The sequence below is a fragment of the Mytilus edulis genome, chromosome 2 (genome assembly GCF_963676685.1).
Source record: "Mytilus edulis chromosome 2, xbMytEdul2.2, whole genome shotgun sequence".
NCBI lineage: Eukaryota > Metazoa > Mollusca > Bivalvia > Mytilida > Mytilidae > Mytilus > Mytilus edulis.
Window position 1 is genome coordinate 95,441,471 of NC_092345.1, and position 9,034 is coordinate 95,450,504.

Sequence of the window (9,034 nt, forward strand, 5' to 3'; positions counted from 1 at the left end):
AACTTAGCCACAATCTTCATTTGGGTATCTAGTTTAAAAAATATGTCTGATTACCCGGCCAACCAACCAAGATGGCTGCCAGGGCTAAAAATAGAACATAGGGATAAAATGTAGATTTTGGCTTATATCTCTGACACTAAAGCATATAGAGAAAATTTAACAATGGGTAATTGTTCTGAGTTCTGCTGAAACAACTGAGACAAAGGAGTATGTTCAGTAAGGTCCTAAAATGGCCCCCTTTTTTTGGCGTAAATTTCAAATTCGGATGTATTGACCAATATCACAATAAATTAAAGCTAATATAGTGACTAGATAGGAAATAAGCTATTTTGTTGAAAACTTTACGTTTCTACGTCACATTATGACGTCATAAGTTGCACTCGTATTGATTTTTCACGAAAAAATCAATGAAAATAGGTTATTTCAATAGATTATTGGACAGAAAACATAAGAGCGCATACGTCGACAACAAAGATCTTTTAAAATAATGTTTGTGAAGACATTTCACATGTCCTATTTGAATATTAAGTTTGTCGACGCCTGCGCTCTATGTTTCCTGGTCCTTAATTTGGTTGAAATACAGCTCATTTTGTCTAATTTCACCAAAATCCCTTATCTTGGCCTTTTTGGGATGTAAAAATCAACGTCTTAGACTTAAACTTTGACAAAAAACAGTTCTGTTTAACTTTCTCACATGTATTTAAGGCAACTTAAAACCTTTATTGGCTTGTAACTATGAACTTTATAATTGGGGCCAAATATGGACCTTACCGAACTTACTCCTTTAACCAATTTAGCCACAATAAGCATTAGGGTAAAATTGTTCATTAGGTCAAGATCTGTCTGCCCTGAAATTTTCAGACAAATAGGAGAACCCGTTATTTGATTGCTGCCCCTGAATTGGTAATTTTAAGGAAATTTTGCAGTTTTTGGTAATTATCTTGAATATTTTATAGAGATAAACTGTAAACAGCAATAATGTTCAGCAAAGTAAGATATACAAATAAGTCAACATGAATAAAATGGTCAATTGACCCCTAAGGATTATCCTTTATAGTCAATTTTTAACAATTTTTTGTAATCTTACATAAATCTTCTCCTCTGAAACTACTTTGACAAATTTAACCAAACTTGGTCACAATTATTATTAGGGTATCAATTTTAAATAAATGTGTCCAATGACCCTGCCTGCCAACCAACATGGCCAACATAGCTAAAAATGGAACAAAGGAGTAAAATGCAGTTTTTTTGGCTTATATCTTTGAATTTAAAGCATTTATAGCATTTTTATAATTGGGTAATTGTTCTTAATTTTGTTGAAACAACTGAGACAAATTAAACTAATTTAGCCACAATAAGCATTAGGTATCGATTTTTAAAATGTGTCTAATGACCCTGCCCGCCAACCAACATGGCAGACGGGCTAAAATATATAGAATGTAGGTGAAAAATGCAGTTTTTGATTAATATTTCTGTAACTAAAGCAAAATTAAAACGGTTGCATTATTTCATGCATCAATTATACTTTTTATAGGACTGCAAAAAAAAAAATTTGGGATCATATAATGGTATGATTCGTCTTCCTCTCTGAAATTGTACTACAAGGTTCCATACAACAAAGGTAAGGATGGTATTGAGTGTTCGGGTAATTGCTCCAAGGGGAGGGGGGTCTCCATTTTTTTAAGGCATAACATTAAAATCTTTGACCACATTTATTTTGTATCAGAAACCTATTTTATGTCAAAAATTTGATCACATTAAAAATTATGATAATATCAAGCTTAACTATTGTATCAAAATTTGCCCCATCTGTTTAAGGTTCAACCTCTGCTGTCGTATCAGGCTGCGGTCAGCGATGCATTTTATTTAGACAATAACTTATAGATACTCTAAGCAGTTTTCATAAAACTTTTGTTACTGGTTTCATTTATATCTATAAAATAAGCTCCCTTGTGTTTTGGTTTTTTTATATATAAATTTCAGAAATGACATTGAGGAGTTGATTATGCACTAAGACCGAGGTGAGCGACACATGCTCTTTAGAGGCTTAAGTTATTTTGACCGGTTTTTATTATCGAAGAATAAAGGCAACAGTTGTCTACCGCTGTTCAAAAGTAATACATCGAATAAGCGAGAACAATTATCGGTCAGAAACCAAAACCAAGGGAAACATCAATTATAATAGGAAAACAATGGAATAACAGAAACACAACTGCTACAAAACAAACATAAAATTGAGAATGGAAATGGGGAATGTGTCAAAGAGACAACAACCCGACCAAATAAAAAACAACAGCAGAGGGTCACCAACAGGTCTTCAATGTAGCGAGAAATTCCCGCACCCGGAGGCGTCCTTCAGCTGGCCCCTAAACAAATATATACTAGTCCAGTGATAATGAACGCCAACATTCATAGAAACGGACTGTTTGAAAACAACTGCCGTACTTCTGAACAGAACACGTTAAGAAATTATGGGAAGGTGATCCTAGTGTTATGGCTAGCAAAACTTTCTGCTTATATAGCAATGTTGTGAATACCGCTAAGACAACATTACGTGACAGAAATACTGTAAAAATAAACGAAACAACACTAATGAAAGAAATACACGAATAATTGATATACCTTATAGTAAATTATAACATGTAAACCGGCACAGAATAACAACGGACACCTTCCACACACTGTACATCACAATAAAACTATGCATCATACGAATGTATGAATTCCGAGACACCTCTGATTGCAATGTGAAGTCACACTCGCAAAAGCAGTCATAATCGGGAATAGGTCACGTTCGGTACTAAGCAGACTACACGACGGAGATGAATGATGTTTAAATAAAATCTTTTATATAGCAAAAACAATTTTATTTACAACATAGTTCCCAATAAGGACAAATCATCGATCATACATCGTAGTTGTTTCGACGTCAGGATCTGATGTTGTAGATGACATCATTGTAGTAGTAGTTGTAGTGGTAGTCACTTCTACAAGAAAAAATGTTATTAATTTTATGTTATTTTTTTTAAATTAGTTATCCTTCTTATTGTAACGGTGATTATAATACATCTGTACATTTTCCATTACGTTTTTTCTGTAGTGGAACGTTTGTATTTATAATTGCACTAAAACGTAAAGAGTGCAATATGTTTCATTTCTATAATTATTAAACTCATCAAAGATACCCTGATTGAAATTTTGTATTTGCGCCCGACGCTCGTTTTGTCTGTTTCTGGAGTAAAACTGTAAAGGACAATAAATACCATTTGCTTTGATGTTTTACCCATACTGGCAAAGTTTTTAGGGTTTTTACAGGGGGATGTTCGAATATCGTTTTGAAGGTTGGTTCCCTGCAAACCTGGCACAACCTACCACTTTTAATCCAAAATGTATATACCAAGTCATAACTATGATAGTTGGTTAATAATTGGTTCTCAGGGATCATTGGAAAATGTTCTCTTCATAATCAAGTCAAATCATAATAAAAGGCATTGAATGCAGTGACGTTAAGTACATTTTTTTTCTGCGACGTACTTTGTGATTGTTCATCCTTGTTATTCGTAGCCTATGCCTGATTTCGTTGTTGTTTGAGTTACATTTTGAACACCGTGATTTTTTTCCAATAAAAAGCATATGAATCGAATTGATTCAATATTTTCCTAGAAAACAATGTTCAATAGATACTTTCCTCCTTTTAGGCTGTGAATTACATTCTTAAAAAAAGAAGTTTATATAGCTCGTATGCAAAAAGCTTACATATTTTCAAATAAAGAACACTGCAGAAAATTGGATTTTGATTCTAACCCTACCAGAGTTGTGTCCATGCCGATTGAAATTCCAAAAGAGGTTTTAACATTAAACTTTAGATAATTTTACTCTCCAACTATTGACTAAATCGTATCAAAAAACATACATGAACTACATATTGCAATTGAACCGCTTCCAAATGATTTTGTGTCGACAACTACTTAAATTTCATCTGCCGTGTTAGTTATATTCACCGTAAAAGAAATATCAACACGGCCAAATGGTTATGAAAGTATCACAAATGTCTAGCAGATAATTTTTTCGATGATCTTCCACATGATTCCGTAGGAAGTTCATGCCCAGCATCTACCGTGTGTGTATCCGACTGATGGCTTCAGACTACTTGACGAAACAACTTTTCTCTTTCGAAGCAAGAACATTTAAATAAACACTGGTATTAATGGGGACCTGTAGTTCGCAAAGGATTCGATAAAATTTGTCAGAGATTGTGTGTAAATATTACTTCCATATGGTCATATAAAAGATCATAAAACATGTAATTAGACATTTACAAACGTGTTACTAGTATTAGATTTCAATTACGTCTTCTAATAATTATTAATCATTACTTGGACATCGAGAACACATGCATTTCCTCCCTTTACATCGTCCTCTTTTACAGCCTATGGCCCAGCAACAGCCATTGCAACCACAATGCTTCTTCCTTCTCTTAGCACACATTCGTTTACTGCATGTTTTCATTTCTTTCTGATGATGGCGAGTTGAAATTTGAATGCCTGTGTCATCGGTGAAATACACATTTATGGCAATTTGATGCAAAATGGTGATAATAATGTTAATTCCGGAAATTATTGAATCAATGAATGCATGTATTTGAATATTAGATAAAAATCTGAACTTTTAATTGACTGACAACAATTAAGCAACATTTGAAAATTTAGATTTTGAATTCCAATAAAAGTTATATCTCAAAAAGTTGTGCCTCCATGACACTGCATTTTATTCATCAAATTTATAGCTTAACTTGCACATTTGTTCGATTAGATTTTTGAAGAATTGTGTATTTTCATTCTTTTTATTCATCATTTACAACAAATTTACACATATACTTACAAAGTAAAAGAACAAAAAACAAAACCAATAAAACACTTTTCCGCATGTTTGTCAATTCTACTCAATATCTTCTTAAAATAACACCAGGAGATCTATCTAAAATGAACCATTCAAAATAATTTTTTAGTTAAAAGGTTTGTATTAATATGAGGGGGGGGGGGGGGGCATGCATGTATGGAACAGTTTTATTTATAAAATTCTGATTGCTTGATATTAGTGAATGTGACCACAATTTTTTATTAAATTTTAGCAATGTACATGTTCCCTTCTAAATATCCAATATTTAAAATCCAGGAGATTTCGATTTTTGTGTAACTTGAGCATTATTAACCTCTAAATAATTTAAAGAGAAATGAAAAATAGCAAAAAGTAAAATCACAAAAATACTAAAATACTGAAGATATAGTCTCTAATCAAATTGCAAAATCAAAAGATAAAACACATCAAACAAATGGACTACAACTGTCATATTTCTGACTTGTTACAGGCATTTTCATGTAAAAAAAAATGGTAGATTGAACCTGGTTTTATACCGCCAAACCTCTCACTTGTATGACATGTAGTCGCATCACATTCCATTATATTGACAACGATGCGCGAACAACACGCCTAGGCTCCATGCTGAAGACCGTACCTTGACCTATAATGGTTTCTTTTAATAAATTGTGACTTGGATGGAGAGTTGTCTAATTGGCACTCATACCACATTTTCCTATATCGATTAATAGGTAAAATTGTCAAAATACCTCCAGTACTCCAGAAGAACAAACAGATCCATCTAAAAATTCGGCATTCGCCGTGTTGGTCATGTGTACATAAACACAATACCAGTGGCAAGTCAAATTCGGTAGGTCACATTTGGGAGAAAAAAGGACCGGTTTGTGGTTACTACGTTGGAACAACGTCGTCATCTATAAAACAAATATTCAATAACGGTCAACCAACTCGTGATGGTGCCCGTAAAATTTTAAAAAGGATGATTTAAACTCTACTACTTGAAACTCTTGTTTTACTAGCTCCATTGCAAGCAACAACCCTCTATCAAGAAAGAAACACAATAGGAAATAACTGCCCTGGAATAAGGAAGCAACTGTGAGTTATATACTTCATATTCAGCTGCTACTGAAATGTTGCTAGAAATGAAAAGTTCATAATTTGGAAGCTGACATAATCTCTTTTGTTTTTGTTCTCAAACGAACCTTATTGTCAATTTCTACATGTAAATCAAGTTATGAGGCATATTTAATTGTATCTGATATGTCCTTTATTTCAAGTTCGTTGGGATAGATGCGATAAAGATTATCACCAATCTTGGAATTATTTAGTGGAAAGGCATCATCTGTATAGCGGAACATGAAGTTGCGGTTCATCTAGGTTCAGCTATGCTCTAAAAAAAATGTTAATGCTAACTTCTTTTCATTCTACCTAAGAAGCTCCTATATTGAATCAGCCTCATTCAAATAAAGTTACGAGTCGGCAAGGACAGTAGCACAACTGTTTACCATGGGAGTATCGATTGCTGGTTGAAAAAGAATTCTTGACAATCAAGAAACCAAGCATTAGAGTTGTGTTATTCTTAATCAGAGTGATATTTTACAAAGAAAGATGTATTCCTTCTTTTGAACAGTTATTTGTATAAACATTTGTACGTTGACCATCTTATCGTATAAAACAAAGCAGAACCAACTCGTTTAATTTGATGTTAAGTTTGGAATTGGAAATACGTGTATAACACGAAGACATGTCAATTTATTTAATACTATTGCAAAATGAAAGAGTATTTAACGGTTTGGAACAGGTCTTAGAATTGTTTAGTACTAACCTCTGAAATAGGTAGTTTCACAATTACTTTGAAGCCCGGCTTATAACATTGATGTTAACGATTAAAACAGATATATTGTATATTTTATAATTTTGAATACTAACAATTACTAACAAATTTTCTAAATATACAATCTAATGTTTAACGAGGCCGGGATAAGGTACCGGTACCTTCTATATGAAACTAACAAATGTGAAAGTTTTCAATAAAGTATATATAATTTAAAAAAAAAATGTCTTGTGGAGCACGTGGAAGACTCCTCTTTATAACGTTGTTTGTAAGGTCACTTTCATATAAAATTATGTAATACATGTATCCAATACAGCGGAGAAATACTAAGATCTTCATATTTGATTAAAATTCCAAACGAATATAGAACAGACCTATGGTTATACAGGGGTTTTTCTTGGTAAGAGTCTAAGGTGTATATGTTGAGTTTCTAAGTTTAAAATGAATAACACTTTAGATGGCGTTTGCATACCTTTAAGATTTTTTGGTGAGAAAAACTAGCCCGGTCCGAAGAAATAAATGTAACCTGTAATATATCATAATGGTGTAAATTAAAAATTAAATTTTCTATCTGTCATTGTATGCAATGTTTAATTTAACGTTCTACAGTACACTTTATAGAAAAATTACATTCGTGGCCTGAATTGAATGACCACTGATGTCGATATCCTATAACCATCGCGTTCCTAATTCTAGGTCTGTTTGATTTAATAATTTAGGTTAAGAAAAATAGTGAATCATCTTTTTTATCTGTTTTTAGTGGATTCAATCGGTCAACGAAATGGTTCACCTTTGTTTCACTTTCATTGTTAACATTATTTTTCTTTTAAATTTCTAGCTTGAGTTTAATTGAATGTCACATATGAATATGGAATCAATGAGGTCAAGTTGTTCACTTGGAAATTCAAAAATTATCCGCGATGATTCTTAGATTATTTTGACAAAATTGAACTAAACTGGCTGTTTATGTTTTCCTACAATGATGGAATATTTTAGATATCAACGCAAATGATTCAGGTAAACGACATTCAAAAATGTGAATATGGAAATTTAATTGTGATTCAATATTTTCAAAGTATTACTCATGATCATAGGGTTATAAGACGTCATATAAATAAAATTGAATTATCATTCAATAGTGTGTGCAGGATCTAGGAATTGACTATTTTCAAATAAATTGTTTTGTGTTTCCTAATGTTTATGAATATTTATATGCAACCATTGTTTTGTGAGACCAAATTTCAATAAAAATTTGGCAAATATTGCTACTTCTTGAAGTAGATAATAGCTGCTCTTAAAAACGTGTATGCGTCATTAAATAATTTTGCGGTTTGTCGAAGTAATTTTATGAATTGTTTACTATGATAGCATTCTCAGAGTTATTAGTTTTGTTTTCATTTGTAATGCTTTTCTGGTTTTTTTTTGTTATTTTTTTCATGTTTATTCACAAGTTCAATCATGCATGTTGGCATGTTTGTAAAAATGTTCAACCATGCATAAGTAACGACATGGTACATATTGTAGTTTTATTCATAAACATTATAGGGAAAAAAAAAAAGATAAACATGTGTAATCACGATTATTTAACAATTTATTCTAGTGTAGACAAATTGTGAATTGTGCACGCTAAAATGAATGACTTACTTGTGTAATACATATACACGACGACATACAATAGATCAGTAGAAACTTAAACAAAAATTGCATACTTACCAAATTTTATAAAATAAGTTAAATCCTGTTTATATAAGAATATTTAGACACAATCAATAATTGCGATAACGCACATGCTTGTTGAAACAACACTAACTATGCCCAATTTCTTTCAATGGAATACGGATCATTTGATAAAATCGATAACGGAAAAGATTCCGGAAAAGTAATGTATAAAAATAGGGAAGGAAATTATTTAACAAAGATCTGTATGTGTATTCACAATATTTATTTTAATATATAATTGTGAAATCAATTGTACTATAGATACTAATATTATGAATTAGTTATATCTTACCAAATAGTGCTTCCCTAAACTATTAGGTAAACTAACATGAGGGATACTAAGTTACAAGCTGTAAACTTAGTAAATTGTTACAGCAAATATGCAATAAAGATATTATTACGTTAAAAAAAAAAAAAAAAAAAAAAGTTATTTTTTTAATTTTTCTTCGGTATTTCCACAGATTTAACCCTGACAGTCATTGTTTAAAAGTAGACGGTTAAACCATTTGTACTGATTTCAAAAATAAAATGTTTCGTGTTTTCTGTTAAATTATTTTGGTCTTACCAGTTAAGAGGTTCAAATCCACGCAATAAATTTGACAG

General features: G+C 31.8%; 1 long non-coding RNA gene across 1 annotated transcript; it reads right to left on the reverse strand.

The window, feature by feature from the left end:
- Positions 1 to 2,845: 2,845 nt before the first annotated feature.
- Positions 2,846 to 9,020, reverse strand: LOC139513539 (uncharacterized). Its single transcript, XR_011662459.1, has 5 exons — positions 8,997 to 9,020; positions 7,185 to 7,238; positions 4,882 to 4,977; positions 4,377 to 4,544; positions 2,846 to 2,987 (listed from the first exon to the last, which is right to left on the reverse strand). It is a non-coding gene; the product is annotated as an uncharacterized lncRNA (long non-coding RNA).
- Between the last annotated feature and the right edge of the window lie 14 nt (positions 9,021 to 9,034).